Source organism: Gopherus evgoodei, chromosome 1 (assembly GCF_007399415.2).
Source record: "Gopherus evgoodei ecotype Sinaloan lineage chromosome 1, rGopEvg1_v1.p, whole genome shotgun sequence".
NCBI classification, from domain to species: Eukaryota; Metazoa; Chordata; order Testudines; family Testudinidae; genus Gopherus; species Gopherus evgoodei.
This window is the reverse complement of record NC_044322.1, coordinates 236,565,505-236,582,671: the sequence shown is the minus strand read 5'-3', so window position 1 is coordinate 236,582,671 and position 17,167 is coordinate 236,565,505. Positions and strand designations below refer to the sequence as shown.

Sequence of the window (17,167 nt, the reverse complement as noted above, 5' to 3'; positions counted from 1 at the left end):
GACAGGATGGCAAAGGAAAGATCACACTGCTGCTGTCCATGCTGCGCACTCTGTGGCCATAGGATTACCTTTCCCAATAGTGTTAACGTACCACCTTCTGTGAGCATTAATTAAGCTAGTTAAAAAGGCATCCCCTTCCTCAACAACTGGGCCTGATTCTTCAGTGGTCTGAACCCTGAGTCATTTACACCAATGCAAAGCAAGTCTTAAACACTGCCCTTTGGATTTTACACCCACTTTACCCTTGTGTGAATGATGACAGAAGGTACAGGGCAGTCAACCTCCAACCTCTCCACCTAAAATCTTGCTCATGACTGTTCTAACATTTAGAGTAAAGAGGAAGAGCTCTCATATGTATGCATGCCCTCTACTAGCAAGTTAATATAAAAAGTCCCCCACTTCTCTGAGCTGGAGTCAAAATGGTTGCATCTTTCATTGTCAACAAATTTTAGACATGCAGTTACATACACTGAAAACATACTGTAAACACACAACAAAATGGTTTTCAGATTGCACAACAGTGCATCCCAGATTAGAATAAAAAGTGTTGCTAATGAAAGGATTGAGAATTGAACATGAAACAAGGAGTCCAATTAACCAAAAGTTATTTAAGAAACAGCTGTCAACAAGTAAGATACTGTAAACAAAATTCCATATTGAAAATACCTTTCTTGGACTTCTTCAAACATGTGATCTTAAAAAAAAACAAACATAAACCTCTAAGAAAAATTAAGAGTTTTCCCATCATATTCCTCTGAAAAAAGACCTCATCTTAACCTATGTATGCATTATAGAAGCAGTTCTGATACCTTTACAATACAGAAAGATTGAGCCAAAAGTGGTACGGGGATGGGAGGAGAAAAAAGGGGAACTCCAGAAGCTACTTTGTACTATATTCTTAGTTCATTGCTCTGACATCCATGGACAACACATTCTGGCTGTGTTTTCAAATGAAGCTATCATTAGTCCTGTCACCTACACTCTCAAAAAATGCTCTAGATTTATTTCCCTGAAGAAGCTCTGAGTACTGCTGCTATCTCTCAAGAGAATGAAAACAAATTATGGCATTCTTCAGTTATGAAATTTTCAGTACAAGAGATGCAGCTTAGGGTTTACCAACTTTTTGATATTAAAGAACTGCTGTTTAAATATTTAAAGGGTATTGCCAGGGTAAATCTCACATGTTGAAGGTGGAAGAAAAATCCAAAATGTTCTTACATATATTTCTTACAGCATCAAGGAGTACAAAAAATTGAGATAATTTTAAAAAATACAATTTACTTTTCACTATTTGTGCTGTTTGCTTACTGTTTATCTCTCTTTGTTTGGACAATTAAAATAGTTCAAGTCAGCACATTAGCAGAAGAAGATGAATAATAAAGAATAAATACTTTGCACTTATCTATAGTGCCTTTCAGATAAGAATCTCAACCCCTTTGCTAAGGTGGGTTAGGGATTGGCTAAACTGAAAACTCCAAAGCGCTGCTGCGGGAGCGCTCCCACGGCAGCGCTTTGAAGTGCAAGTGTGGTCGCAGTGCCAGCGCTGGGAGAGAGCTCTCACAGCACTGCAGGTACTCCACCTCCCTGTGGGGATTAGCTTGCAGTGCTGGGAGCCGCGCTTCCAGCGCTGGGGCACTGTTTACACTGACGCTTTACAGCGCTGTAACTTGCTGCGCTCAGGGAGGTGTTTTTTTCATGCCCCTGAGCGAGAAAGTTGCAGCGCTGTAAAGCACCAGTGTAGCCAAGGCCTTAGTATTATCATCTCCATTCTATGATGTCAGAACTGAGGGTCAGAAGCAAAGTTAAGTATCCAGGGTGAAGAAGTGGCAGAGCTGGGAACAGAAGACAGATCTTCTAATCCAGGGGTGGGCAAACTACGGTCCATGGGCCGCATCTGACTTGCCAGCCATTTTAATCCGGCCCTCCAGCTCCTGCTGTGGAGCGGGGCCTGGGGCTTGCCCCACTCCGGCGCTCCAGCTGGGGAGCAGGGTCAGGGGTCACTCTACATGGCTCTCGAAAGCAGCAGCATGTCCCTGCTCTGGCTTCTATGCATGGGGAAGCCAGGGGGCTCCGCTCCGCACAATGTCCCTGCCCCAAGCACTGCCCCAGCAGCTCCCATTGGCCAGGAACCACAGCCAATGGGAGCTGCATGGGTGGCGCCTGCGGATGGGGCAGTGCACAGCAGAACCACCTGGCTGATCCTTCACATAGGAGCCAGAGAGGGGCATGCTGCTGCTGCTTTCGGGAGCTGCTTGAGGTAAGCGCTGCCTGGAGTCTGTACCCCTGAGCAACACCCCGCATGCCCAAACCCCTGCCCCAAGCCCTGATCCCCCTCCCATCCTGCAAACCCCTCAAGTCCCAGCCTAGAGCACCCTACTGCACCCCAATCCCCTCATCCCCAGCCCCACCCCAGAGCCTGCACCCCCAGCCGGAGCTCTCACCACCTCCCGCACCCCAAACTCCATTTCGTGAACATTCATGGCCCGCCACACAATTTCTATACCCAGATGTGGCCCTCGGGCCAAAAAGTTTGCTCACTCCCCTTCTAATCCCAATGCCTCAGGTGTTACTCCAGTTCACTCCTTTTAAACTTGAATCGCAGAGTGGTGAATCAAGCTCTAGCTACCTGAAACAATGCCTCCATGCTGATTCGGGGATACAATAAAAAAAGGGGGGGAGATCTTCGTCATATTCTTATGGAAGTACTGAGGTTTAGGAGTAAGAGCTGAAATATGAGGTGATGTGGTTCATCTTTATATCATTCCTGTTTCTCAGTAACGTAATTTGGTGCAGACCTGGAGTAACAGTGGTGAATCAGGTCCCTTGCTCTCAGCTTCAAATATTCAACCACATTGTCTCCATGAGGACTGTAATCAAGATCCCCCTCTCCACAAATGTAGATAACTTGTTTTTCTCCTTCAGAGATACCAGCTATCTCATAAGCGACCCATACATTTCATGGTGAGCGTAGGCTGGGCTTAGCCATTTGTCTCTCATTGCTGCCATTCTATCTCTTTCTTCCATTTTGGGTGTCTTCCCCCCTCCATTTGTCAAAGGAGCAAGCTGGTGCACATTCTTATAAACCTTTAATTAACAAGCTGAAAAGACATTTTTCTGGCAATGCCTGACCTTTAAGCACTTTGTATGAATTTATCGATACCAGCAGAAACAATAATTTAAAAGGTTATTTTATGAGTGCAGAATAGTTTATAGCAGCACTTTTGTCAAGATAAATGAGTTTCTTATTACTACATTTACAGCTCTAAGCATTTTAATAAAAAAGGACTATAAAAGTCAAAGATAACTTCAAATCTCTCCTTTATCTGCTGTCTGTGAGGGTTTCTGCTGACCCTCTGAAATACCTACACTGCTATATACTTCTAGTATGGGAAGGAAGCTAGTAATGGAGGGAAGGTAAAGAATCCTCATTCAGTTTACCCGAATTCTTTTGATTTGATATTACATGTTTAAGCCAGATTTAGGGTCTTTTTTACTGAGAGAAACTTTTAAATACAGACAAACTAATTTACCTTTCACAAATATTTCCTGATATAGCAACCCTTATACGGAGGAGCACTTATCCTAGGCCTAGCCTACACACAGGGCACAGGGTAGACCCACAATCACTATCCTAGACCCTGGGCTGAAACGGAACCTCAAACCTTATGTCTCCCATATACTGATGTTAATGGTTAATGGATACACGTGATCACAGATCCTATGGTCACATCTCCAGCCTGCTTCCAAACTCCCCCCTGTGGTGATCTACATAGAACAGAGTCCAGCTCTCTGGCTTTCAGAGAGGGTCTCCTTTCATGACCAGTCCACAGCTGTCCAAAGACAGGAACCCCAGCAAGTCCATTGAGTTGGTGACCTTCTGCAGCTTCTATATCCTGGGTAAATGACACCTAACAGCAGGCTTTAAAGAGGTATTAAGGACTGTAAGCAGCCAAAGAGAGTACTGAAGAAAAAAAAAAGAGCTTTTGCATGGGTCCCTAAATTAAGTAGAGCTCACTCAGTAATAAAATGATAATCTGAAAAAGCCACAGTATGACACAACTGGCTTAAAAACCAACAAAAATCCAATTGTTCCTGTGTAACCAAAGAATGTGCATGGAAAAGGACTAGAAGTTTCCAAGGAAAGTTTGAAAACAAGTCTTGTTTTTAATCTAATACAACGGAGATAATTTAGCAAATAGCTGCAACACTTTCATCTCCACTGCTGCTCTTGTTCTAAACCAATGACTTTCTCAAAGCAATTCATTCTCAAAAGCTTGGGAGATGTAAGCAGAGAGGAAAGGACAAGTGAAAGTCAAAAAATGTGAAAAGTGAAGTTACACAAGGGAGGGGAGAAAGGAATTAGATGAACAAAGGCTGAACAAGGAAAGATGAAAAAAAGAGGATGAGCAGCCTGGTAGCAGCCAAGCAGTGCGCAGACCTCCAATGTGGATGATCAGATTAAGCCCCAGGAGCATGTTTTCCCCCCAGATCTCTACTGTGTGGTCTATTAGAACTCTGCTTAAGATACTGTGTAGGCTTTTAGAGCTAATCTACACTGGCAATGCTAAAGTGCTGCTGTGGCAGCACTTTAACATGGCTTGTGTAGTCACAACACAGTGCTGGGAGAGAGCTCTCCCAGCACTCTAAAAAAGACAGTTACTCACCTTTGTAACTGTTGTTCTTCGAGATGTGTTGCTCATATCCATTCCAGTTCGGTGTGCATGCGCCATGTGCACGTTCGTCGGAGATTTTTACTCTAGCAACACTCGGCGGGCCGGCAGGGCGCCCCCTAGAGTGGCGCTGCCATGGCGCCCGATATATACCCCTGCCGGCCCATCCGCTCCTCAGTTCCTTCTTGCCGGCTACTCCGACAGTGGGGAAAGAGGGCAGGTGTGGAATGGATATGAGCAACACATCTCGAAGAAAAGACGGTTACTCACCTTTGTAACTGTTGTTCTTCGAGATGTGTTGCTCATATCCATTCCAGTTAGGTGTACGCGCCGCGCGTGCACATTCGTCGGAAAACTTTTACCCTAGCAACTCAGTGGGCCGGCAGGTCGCCCCCTAGAGTGGCGCCACCATGGCGCTCCATATATACTCCTGCCGGCCCACCCGCTCCTCAGTTCCTTCTTGCCGGCTACTCCGACAGTGGGGAAGGAGGGCGGGTGCGGAATGGATATGAGCAACACATCTCGAAGAACAACAGTTACAAAGGTGAGTAACCGTCTTTTCTTCTTCGAGTGATTGCTCATATCCATTCCAGTTAGGTGAATCCCAAGCCTTACAAAGGCGGTGGGGTCGGAGTGAAATGTGGCAGAATAAAACTGCCGAGCCAGAGGCTACAGCCTCTCTTGAACCAGGGCATACTGCGAAGCAAAGGTAAGGACCGAGGACCAATGGAGCTTCGCGACAGGTCTCGTGGGTAGAAACACGAGCCAGCAAGGCGGCAGATGAAGCCTGAGCCCTGGTAGAATGCACGGTGATGTGGCTTGGGGAAATATGAGCCAAATCATAACAAGTGGGGATGTCCGCCATCACCCAAGATGAGATCCTCTGAGAGGAAAACAAGCAAGCCCTCCCTTTGGCCCGCTACCGGGGCAGAGCTGGGGCACCTTAGGAAATGATTCTGTCAGCACAACATAATGCGAGCACTCCCCAGATGTCCAAGGAGTGCAACGGTTATGCCCATTGCGTTGAGCTGTGGGTAACATGAAAGGCCAAAACACCTTAGGGAGGAAAGCCGGGTGCGGTCATAACTGCACCTTGTCTTTGTGGAACCTTCGTAAGAGCTCTGATCTCAGAGACCCGTCTGGCCAAGACTAGGTTGAGGCCCCAGGGCGGGGCTGGGCGGCGCACCCGAGGGTGCAAGCGCTCCAAGCCCTTGAGGGCCTCGAACCCATAGTGGGACACTGAACGTCCATCTTAGCCTGCTGGAAGGTAGGGATGGCCACTGAGAGTGTCCTCCGCGATGATACCGCCAGATCCTGCCGCTGAAGGCCAGAGGCAGGCCAAATAGAGGGGATCGAGACCTCAGCAGGAGCAAGATCGAGCGTACTGCAGCTGTAAAGGAAACGCTTCCACCTGGCTCGGTACGTTGACCAGGCGGAAGGCTGCCTGTCACCCCGACTCAGGTACGTGAGGCGAAGAGGCTGCAGGTCCAAGTGACGAAGCCTGTCATTGCCCTGAGTGATGAGGTCTGGGCTGACAGGCCGAGCAACGTGGTATGTCAGTGCTGCCTGGACCACTCTGGAGTGATCATGATGATGCACGCTCCGCCCCTGCGGAATTTGAGCAGGACGTAACGAACCAGTGGGAACAGCGGGAAGGCATAATGCAGTTGGCCGTTCCACGGCATCAGGAATGCGTCCAAGATCGATTCCGAGGAGAGACCTTGGAAGGAGCAGAACACCTGGCATTTCCTGCACTCGCGGTGAGCGAACAGGTCTGTGTGAGGAACCATTTCCACTTCCGGAAAGCGGGACGCCTCACATGGGGCAGAGTGATGACTCGTAAGACAGGAAAGACCTGCTGAGTCAAAGAGATAAGACGTTCCGAACGCCTGGGAGAAAGGACGTCGCCAGCTCCATCGAGTGGGCCATGCAAAAGACCCGGAAATGGATGGCCTCCTGACAAAAAAGGGGGGAGGACTATGTCCCCCCTGAATGCTTATGAAGCACCTGGCCATTGTGTTGGCTGTAAACACCGAGATACAACGGCCTCGCAGCTGCCGATGGAACCCCTGGCATGCCAGGCGGACTACTCTCATTTTTGGGGCATTAATGAGGAATGCCAGCTCCCTAGAAGACCGAAGGCCTTAAGCTCGGAGGTGACCATGAGCACTCGAGCAGAGAGATGATGCGTCCGCCGTCAGGGGCAGTGAGGGCTGGGGCGGATGAAACCGCATCCTGTCCACACCAAGGAGGGAGTTAGCCACCACCCTAGGGAGCCTAAGGCGTTCGAGGGAACGGTGACTACCATGACCATTGGCTCCCTGTCCAAGCGGTACGCCGAGGTGGGCCGGACTTGGAGAGGACGGAGGCGGAGCTTGGCGCGTTTGGTTACAAACTTGCGGGCAACCATGGACCCAGGAGACTGAGACAAGAACGAGCTGAGGTCGTTGGGAAAGCCTTCAGACCTCAGATGATTGATGCCATCGCCTAAAACCGCAGTTGCGATAAGCAGGCTCCGGCTAGGTAGGAGACCAAGATAGCCCCTAGGAAGCCCAACCTCTGCGTGGGAACCAGAGCGGATTGCTCTATTAGTAATCATCAGGCCTTGATCTGTGAATAAGACCGTGACGATGCCCACGGGCTGAGTGGTTTGTGTGTCAGAGTCTCCTCGGATAAGCGAATCGTCCCAATACGGAAAAACGCATATCCGACATAGCTACGGTAGGCGGCGACTATGGCCGTAAACCGGGAGTATTCACCGCTGGCTATAAAGCGGAGGCATCTCCCATGCGGAGGGAAGATGGCATTGCAAAAGTACGCGTCCTTCCTATCCAGGGCGGCATAGTAGCCTTCCGGAGGCAAGGATGGAATAATGGTTCCCAGGGATACCATGCAGAACTTCAACCTTATACCAAACCGGTTGAGTCCATGCAGGACCAGGGAGGTCTGACCTGTGGTCGAGTGGGGGACTAGGGCATAACGGGAGTAAAACCCCTAGCCCCTTTCGTCCGCTGAAGGGGGACAGGGCTGGAGCAATTTTAAGGTGGTACCTATGCTCCATCGTGCGCAGGACCCAGCGATCTAAAAGTAACTGGGGCCATGCCAGGAGAAAGCGGGATCAGGATCCCGTCCTGCGACTGGTACACCGCCCTCCGGCGAACCTTGGAAGGTCCGTCTTTGGTCCCAGTGGTAATTGCGAGGGACCTTGACTTTGGCTTTTCAGGGGGCCTGACGTTTGTCTGCGACCACCTTGGCCTTGCCGTTTTCCAGAGTTCTGCCTCTGGCTAGGCACAGAGTATGGCGGCTGGGGCCATAAAGGCCTGCGTTTGGTCGCAGGCGTATACATGCTGAAACGCATTAGGACCCTATTGTCCAGCAGGCTTCGCAGTCTGGGGCTGTCTCTGCCGCGAAGATGCCTTTACCAACAAAGGGTAAATTCTTTCCCCCGTCCTCCAAGACGGCAGCGAACTCTAGGTGGGAGGTTCGAGGGAGAAACTCCTCCACCCAGGTGCTATAATTATCGCAGCTAAGCAAGGCTTGTTGCTTTGCTACCCAGAGGTGCAGGGCCCCTGCAGAGTACACCTTGCATTCGCCAAGGCTCTTTCTGCTTCGGGGCTGGCGCCCGCTGGCCATGATATCAGGATCGTGGTCCTGAGCATAAAATCCGCGCATATGGGGTGACACGGATGCGTGTCCGGACGGCCATGGAGGTACTAAAAGAGGGCACGGGCCGAGTCTCTGACTCACTCGGACCTTGCCCAACTCGGCACCGGGGACCGGCATCGGGAGGCGTATCGGTACCTGGAACGAGATCCAGACCCGCAACCAGAACGGTGTCGGGAGGTCGACCGAGATCTCGAGGCTCGGAGAAGAGCTACAGGAGTCAAGGTACCTGCCCCGGTGCCAGATGTCGGAACGGTGCCGATAGCGGGTCGGCGAACGGGATACCGACCGGTGCAGTGAGTGTGACCAGTACCGAGGAAAACAGTACCGGGACTGCCAGTGGTATCCGGCGTGCCGACAGGACTTGGAGCGTCTGCGGGACCGTGATCATAGACGGTGCCGCTCTGCTGTACTGACAGGGGACAGTCCCTTGAAGAGACTGTATTACCCGTACCGGCGGTGCCCGGGTCAGGCAGCACTGACTCCGTCATGGCACTGAGAGCCCTCGCCGTTGGTAACATCTCCGGCGCGCAGGGAACAGCAGGCTCAACCACAGTGCGTACTGGGGAGCTGTCAGGCACCGGATTCGACGGCCCTCGTGGGGCCGGGATCCATGGTACCGAGGTCATCAGAGCTTCGGCAGGTGCCGGTGCCGGGAGAACTGAGTTAGATAAGCCGTCTGGCTGGGGTGCCGTCAGCACTGAAGCAGCGGGAGTAATACGCTCAACCACGGCGCGTGCCGGGGAGCCGTCGGGCACCGGATTCTACGGCCCTTGCGGGACCGGGATCGACGGTGCCGACGTCATCGGTGCCGCAGCAGGTGTCGGTGCCGGGCGATCCGACTTAGACTAGCCCTCTGGCCGCGGTGCCGTTGGCACGGAAGCAGCCGGAGAATTAGCTCGACCACGGCGCGTGCCGGGGAGCCGTCAGGCACCGGATACTACGGCCCTTGCGGGACCGGGATCGACGGTGCCGACGTCATCGGTGCCGCAGCAGGTGTCGGTGCCGGGCGATCCGACGTAGACGAGCTCTCTGGCTGCGGTGCCATTGGCACGGAAGCAGCCGGAGCAATACGCTCAACCACGGCGCGTGCCGGGGAGCCGTCAGGCACCGGATTCTACGGCCCGTGTGGGACCGGGATCGACGGTGCCGACGCCATCGGTGCCGCAGCAGGTGTCGGTGCCGGGCGATCCGACGTAGACGAGCCCTCTGGCTGCGGTGCCGTTGGCACGGAAGCAGCCGGAGCAATACGCTCAACCACGGCGCGTGCCGGGGAGCCGTCAGTCACCGGATTCTACGGCCCGTGTGGGACCGGGATCGACGGTGCCGACGCCATCGGTGCCGCAGCAGGTGTCGGTGCCGGGCGATCCGACGTAAACGAGCCCTCTGGCTGCGGTGCCGCTGGCACGGAAGCAGCAGGAGCAATACGCTCAACCACGGCGCGTGCCGGGGAGCCGCAGGCACCGGATTCCACGGCCCTTGTGGGACCGGGATGGACGGTGACGACGTCATCGGTGCCGTAGCAGGCGTCAGCGCCGGGCGATCCGACTAGACGAGGTCTCTGGCTGCGGTGCCGCTGGCACGGAAGCAGCAGGAGCAATACGCTCAACCACGGCGTGTGCCGGGGAGCCGTCAGGCACCGGATTCTACGGCCCTTATGGGACCGGGATCGACGGTGACGACGTCATCGGTGCCGTAGTAGGTGTCAGCGCCGGGCGATCCGACTAGACGAGCTCTCTGGCTGCGGTGCCGCTGGCACGGAAGCAGCAGGAGCAATACGCTCAACCACGGCGCGTGCCGGGGAGCCGTCAGGCACCGGATTCTACGGCCCTCGTGGGACCGGGATCAACGGTGCCGACGTCGTCGGTGCCGGGCGAGCCATCTTAGACGAGCTGTCTAGCTGTGGTGCAGCTGGCACAGAAGCAGCAGGAGCAGTAAGCTCTACCACGGCGCGAGCCGGGGAGCTGCCAGGCACCGGATTCCCTGGTCCTGGGGGACTGGAATCGACGGAGCCGAAGTCATCGGTGCCTCTGCAGGCCGGATAACGCAACTGAGGCGAGCTCTCTGGCTGCGATGCAGGTGGCACGGAAGTAGCGGGAGCAGGGGGCTCAACCACGGCGCGTGCCGGGGAGCCGCCAGGCACCAGCAGGAATCGTAGACTCTCTCGACCTCGGAAGAAGGGAACGGTGCCGAGTCGACATCGGTGCCGGCGACGGTCGGTGCCGAAAGGCCTTGGTGGTACCGGCGGGGTCCGGTGCCGAGGAGGCGCTTCTGCCCGCCGCTTGAACATCGCTCCGCGCCCAAGGTGGAGGGGCAAGTGAAAGTCCCGCACCTTTTGTTCTCGGCTTAAAAGCCTTGCAAATGGGGCACTTATCTGTCAAGTGTGATTCCCTGAGGCACTTCAAACAGGAGCCATGTAGGTCTCTCTTCGGCCGCGGCTTCTGGCAAGCCGGGCCCCTTTTGAAAACCCGGTGAGCCATTCATGGCTCCGGCACTGGGCTCATGGAAGGGGCTACTTCCTGAACCCCGCTAACTAAACTAACCATGTTAGCAAAGAAACACGTATAACCATACAAATATATATATAAAAGTGTTATAACTGCATAATTATATACGAGAAAACGAGTAGCTAGGGAAGTGGAGGTCAGCTAAGCCGCGCTCCACTGTTCCAACGACCGACACGGGCGGTAAGAAGGAACTGAGGAGCGGGTGGGCCGGCAGGAGTATATATGGAGCGCCATGGTGGCGCCACTCTAGGGGGCGACCTGCCGGCCCACTGAGTTGCTAGGGTAAAAGTTTTCCGACGAATGTGCACGCGCGGCGCGTACACCTAACTGGAATGGATATGAGCAATCACTCGAAGAAGAACAACAGTTACAAAAGTGAGTAACCGTATTTTCATTTTCGAGTGCTTTCTCATATCCATTCCAGTTAGGTGATTCCCAAGCCTTACCTAGGTGGTGGGGTGGGAGCGAGACGTTGCGGAATGTAAGACCGCTGAGCCGAAGGTGGCATCGTCTCTAGACTGTTGGACCAATGCGTAGTGCGATGCAAAGGTGTGGACGGAAGATCAGGTGGCCGCGTGGCAGATTTCCTGTATGGGAACATGGGCCAAGAACGCGGCAGATGAGGCTTCAGCCCGAGTAGAGTGGGCGGTAAGATGGCCAGTCGGAACATGAGCCAAGTCGTAGCATGTCCGAATACAGGATGTCACCCAAGAAGCAATCCGTTGGGAAGAGATTGCCATACCCTTCATACGTTCTGCCACTGCTACAAATAGCTGAGGTGAATGCCGGAAGGGTTTGGTCCTCTTGATGTAAAACGCGAGAGCCCTGCGGACATCCAGAGTATGCAGCGGCTGTTCCCGTCGCGATGAGTGCGGCTTTGGAAAAATGACTGGCAGGAAGATGTCCTGATTAATGTGAAAGGAGGAGACGACCTTAGGCAGGAACGCTGGGTGTGGTCGCAGCTGTACCTTGTCCTTATGGAACACCGTATACGGAGGATACGCAGTCAAAGCTAAGTTCCGAGACTCGTCTAGCCGAGTTGACAGCAACTAGGAATGCTGTCTTCCAGGACAGGTACAGCAGCGAGCATGTGGCTGAAGGCTCAAAGGGGGGCCCCATGAGCCTGGTTAAGACGAGGTTCCGGTCCCAGGTAGGGGCTGGTGGTCTGACCTGGGGATAGAGTTGCTCCAAGCCCTTGAGGAAACTGGAAACTATAGGATGGGAAAAAACGGAACTGCCAGCCTCCCCAGGATGGAAGGTGGAAATAGCTGCCAGGTGCACTCTTAACGAAGAGATCACTAGACCTTGGTCTTTGAGAGACCATAAATAGTCCAAGATAGTGGGGACTAATACAGATTGCGGAGAAAGGTCCTGCTAGGTGAATCAGTGACAGAAGCGCTTCCATTTAGCAAGGTATGTTGATCGCGTGGAGGGCTTTCTGCTTCCCAGCAGCACTTGTTGCACTGTGGCTGAAGAACGCAACTCCGATTGGCTCAACCAGCCAGCAGCCATGCAGTCAAATGAAGGGACTGCAGGTCCAGGTGGTGTAGCCTGCCGAAGTCCTGCGTGATTAGGTCCGGGCAGAGTGGCAGGGGAATCGGGTCTGACAGAGACAGGTCGAGCAGCATGGTGTACCAATGCTGCCTCAGCCAAGCTAGAGTGATCAGGATAAGGCGGGCTTTGTCCCTGTGCATCTTGAGCAGAACTCGGTGGACGAGAGGAAACGGTGGGAAGGCATAACAGAAGTGGCCCGTCCACGGAATGAGGAACGCGTCCGACAGGGAGCCCAGGGAGCGACCTTGCAGGGAGCAGAACACCTGACATTTCCTGTTCTCCCTGGAGGCAAAGAGGCTTATTTGGGGAAAGCCCCACCTCCGGAAAACTGAATGGAGAATGTCCGAACGGATGGACCACTCGTGCGCCAGGAAGGACCTGCTCAGATGATCTGCGAGCGTGTTCCGTACTCCTGGGAGGAAGGAGGCTACTAGGTCTATGGAGTGGGCTATGCAGAAGTCCCACAGTTGGATCGCTTCCTGACACAAGGAGGAGGACCGCGTCCCTCCCTGTTTGTTTATATAATACATGGCTGTTGTGTTGTCTGTGAAGACTGCAACACAACGGCCCTGCAGATGGTGCTGAAACGCTTGGCACGCCAGCTGGACCGCTCTCAGCTCCCGGATATTGATGTGTAGCGTCAACTCCTGGGACGACCAAAGGCCTTGGGTGCGCAGGCGCCCTAGGTGAGCACCCCAGCCCAGGGAAGGTGCGTCTGTTGTTAGGGACATGGAGGGCTGGGGAGGATGGAACGGTCGTCCTGCACACACCCGGGAGGACGTTTGCCACCAGTCGAGGGAGCCGAGAACGCTCGGCAGAATTGTCAGAATGATGTCTATGGCGTCTGCGTGGCCGATAGATGGAGGCGAGCCAGATTTGGAGAGGACGCATTCACAGCCTGGCGTGCTTTGTGACGAATGTGCATGCAGCCATGTGACCGAGGGGACCAAGGCAAGTGCGGGCAGAGGTTGTTGGAAAATGCTGAAGACCTTGGACAAGTGAGACTATGGCCTGAAACCTGGGGGGGGGGGGAGGTAAACTGGCCGTCGCAAGGTTGGAGTCCAGCATTGCCCCGATAAACTCTATCCTCTGCGTAGGCACCAGAGTGGACTTGTCTAAGTTGATGATCAGGCCTAGACGCAGAAAGAGGTCCTTGATAATGGCCACATGGCTGATGACTTGTGCCTCGGAGGCCCCTCGGATAAGCCAGTGGTCAAGGTAAGGGAAGACATGTATCCGACAACGGCGTAGGGAAGCAGCGACAACCGCCATACACTTCGTGAACACACGAGAGGCCGAGGAGAGGCCAAAGGGGAGGACAGTAAATTGGTAGTGTCAATGGTTTACCACAAAGCGCAGATACCTCCTGTGAGGGGGATAAATTGCTATGTGGAAATATGCATCCTGCATGTCGAGAGCGGTGTACCAATCTCCGGGATCCAGGGAAGGAATAATGGTTCCCAGGGATACCATGCAGAACTTGAACTTTTTGATGAATTTGTTCAGTCCTCGCAAGTCTAGGATAGGCCGGAGGCCCCCTTTTGACTTGGGAATGAGGAAATATTGGGAATAAAACCCCTTGCCCCTTAACTCCTCCAGTACCTCCTCTATAGCCCCGATTGAGAGGAACTTGCGGACCTCCTGGATGAGGAGTTGCTCATGAGAGGGGTCCCTGAAGAGAAGGTCCCTCCACCTCTGGAACCTCCTCTACCAGCAGGTTGATACTCTGGGCAACACGCCGCAGAAGGTCCTGGTGTGACCGGAGATCAATCGGAGGTGGTCCCGATGATGACATCCCCACTACTGCCTCATTCGGGAAAGAGGAGGATGACAGCCCCGGGACGAGTGGGTCCTGCATTGATGCCTGGTCCGGGGGGACCTCCGTCTCCGGAAGGTCATGCGGTTCCGGTGCGTGTGCACTGGTTTCCTCTGTGTCAGCTGGGAGAGGTAGGCTGACGGTGGCCTCGGGCACACGGTGCTCTGAGTGACCAGAGCGTGATGGGCCAGTCGGTTCACCTTGGGCTTGATGATACGCCCAAGGTGTCCAAAAGGACCACTGATGAGGTCCGTGGTCCGGGCCATGGGCATGCGTATCCGAGTCCCCATAGGAGGCACTGTCCGCATGGGAGGAAACAGATGGATGACCCGAGGGCCACGGAGGAGCTGAAGTCGCTTGGACCAGGTCTCTGCGTCCATTGGACTCCTGTCTGTGCGGTACCAGCGAACGGAACCGAGAGTCATAGCAGTGCCGGGAGCGGGACCTGCGACCAGCGCGGTGCTGGGAGGTTGACCGGTGCCTCTCATCACCATGCCGAGATCGGCTGTGAGAGGTACGTTGGTGCCAGGATCTGGACCGGTGCCGAGAGTACCGTGATGGAGACTGGGATCTCGAGCGGTGCCGCGAGTATGACCGGTACCGGGATGGAGAGCGGTACCGGGACTGCGAGCGGCGCCGAGAGTGGGAATGATGGCGGGACCGAAAGAGTCCGCAGGACTTGGATCGGGACCGGCGGCGTTCCACAGTGTCTGGCGAAGATGGCCTCATCATGGCGGGCTTGCCCAGTGACTGAACAACCTGCACTGGCGGTGCCGGGCAGGGCTGGCTTTAGGCCGATTCAGCCGATTCCCCGGAATCAGGCCCCGCGCCTAAGAGGGCCCCATGCGTTAAGTGCCTTTTAAATTTTTTTTGCTTACCCCGGCTGCGGTCTGCTCCGGGGTCTTCCAGGGCCCCGCTCCCCTGACCAGCCAGTGGGAGTGCGCCTGCCCCACAGCCCAGCTCTCCCAGCTGGAGCCCCGGCCGGAGCATGGCAAGTCCCGCAGCCCCGCTCTCCCGGCTGGAGCCCCGGCCGGAGTGGGGCAAACCGCCCTGCAACCCCGCTCTCCTGGCCGGAGCCGGGCAAGCCGCCCTGCAACCCCGCTTTCCCAGCTGGAGCGGGGCGAGCCCCGCTGCCCCGCTCTCCCTGTCGGAGCCCTGGCCGGAGCAGGGCAAGCAGCTCCGTGGCCCCGCTCTCCCGACCGGAGCCTCGGCCGGAGCAGGGCGAGCCCCACTGCGGCCCCTGCTAGAGCCCTGGCCAGAGTGTGGCAAACCACCCGGCAACCCAGCTCTCCCGGCCAGAGCGTGGCAAGCCACCCCGCGACCCCGCTCTCCCGGTCGGAGCACAAGCCCTACCTGCAGCCCTGCTCTCCCAGCTGGAACTCTGGGCCCTTTCAATAGCCCCCAAAGCCCTGGGATAGTAGCGGGCTCCGGGGGCTATTTAAAGGGTCAGGGCTCCAGTTGCCTCTGCCACCCTGTACTTTAAATAGCCACCGGAGCCCCCCCGCCCCCATGTGTTCTCCAGGGCTCCCACAGCTATTTAAAAGGTCCAGGGGGGTAGAAGCAGGGGAGCCCCAGGCCCTTTAAATAACCCCCAGAGCCCTGGGATACTGGGAGCCTTGGGGGCTATTTAAAGGGCAAGGGCTCCAGCTGCCTCTGCTGCACCACCCTGCCCTGCTCACATCATCCCTGCCCCCCCTGCTTGTAGCCAGCTCTGCACCCCATGCCCATAGCCAGCCCCTGCCAAACCCCCTGCCCTGTCTCCAGCCAACCCCTGCCACATACCTCTGTGGCCCTGCCCAAAGCCAGCCAGCCCCCCTCCACAGCCCTGCCCGCACCAGCCCTGCACACCCTGCCTGCCCTGCCCACACCCAGCTCTGCACCCCCTGCCCTGTCTCCAGCCAATCCCTGCGGCACCCCCCTGCCTGAAGCCAGCCAGTTCCGCACTCCTGTCTCCAGCCCTCTCAACCCCTGCTGCATCTCCCTGCAGCCCTGCCTGAAGCCAGCCCACCCCACACACCCGTCTCCAGCCAGCCCTGCACCCCTTGCCCTGCCTGCAGCCAGACCCTACCTCCAGTCAGCCTCTGCCCTGCCTCCAACCAGCCTCATGTCCACTGCTGCCCTGCAGTTCCCAGGGCAGTAACCCTGCACACCTGCTTCAATGAGGGGGGGCAGGAAGCAGCTGGGACCCACACATGTGCACACCTGCAGAGAGTGGCAGGGACCCACACATGTGAAATGGCGGTCATTAATAAGCAATCAACAGCATATATGATGCAATGTACATACTATATAATTGTATTATATATATAGCTATGGAAAGTAAATAATACATGTAAGAAACAAAAGGCTTTTTTTTTTTTTAGTCATCCCTGCCAGGGCCCCTCAAAAATGTTCGAATAGGGCCCTGCACTTCCTAAAGCCGGCCCTGGTGCCGGGGATTGGGGCAGCTCAGGCTCCGTCAGAGCAATTAGTTCCCGAGCCGTGGAGAAAGTCTCCGGCGTCGAGGGCACGACGAGCTCGACCACAGTGTGCGCTGGGGAGCTGGTAGGCACCGGACTCGACAGCTCCTGAGAGACCAGAATCAACGGTGCAGAGGCAAGCAGTGCTGCAGCAGTTGACGGTGCCTGGCTGTCCGCCTTAGATGTACGCTCCGACTGCGGCGTAGATACAGGTGCCGCAGGAGCCTTGTGCCTTTTGCTCCTCGGGGAGAGGGATCGGTGCCTGCCAAAGGGTTGAGCCGGTGAAGGCTGGTGCTGAGGAGCCTCCACTGGAACCGAGCATTCCGGTGCGGAGGAAGCACTCATCCCTGGTGCCGGAGTTGGTGCCGAGGATGGAGGAGTTCGAGCTGCCTCCATCAAGAGTTGCTTGAGGCGAATGTCCCGCTCTTTCTTCGTCTGGGGCTTGAACGCCTTGCAGATTCGGCACTTGTCCGCAAGGTGGGATTCTCCCAGGCACTT

At 55.1% G+C, this 17,167-nt stretch overlaps 1 protein-coding gene across 6 annotated transcripts in view; it reads right to left on the bottom strand.

Annotated features, from left to right (window-relative positions):
- LOC115638199 (PHD finger protein 21B-like) overlaps positions 1 to 17,167 on the bottom strand; it is a 386,151-nt gene that overhangs the window by 61,356 nt on the left and 307,628 nt on the right. The gene's annotated exons all lie outside the window — the stretch shown is intronic.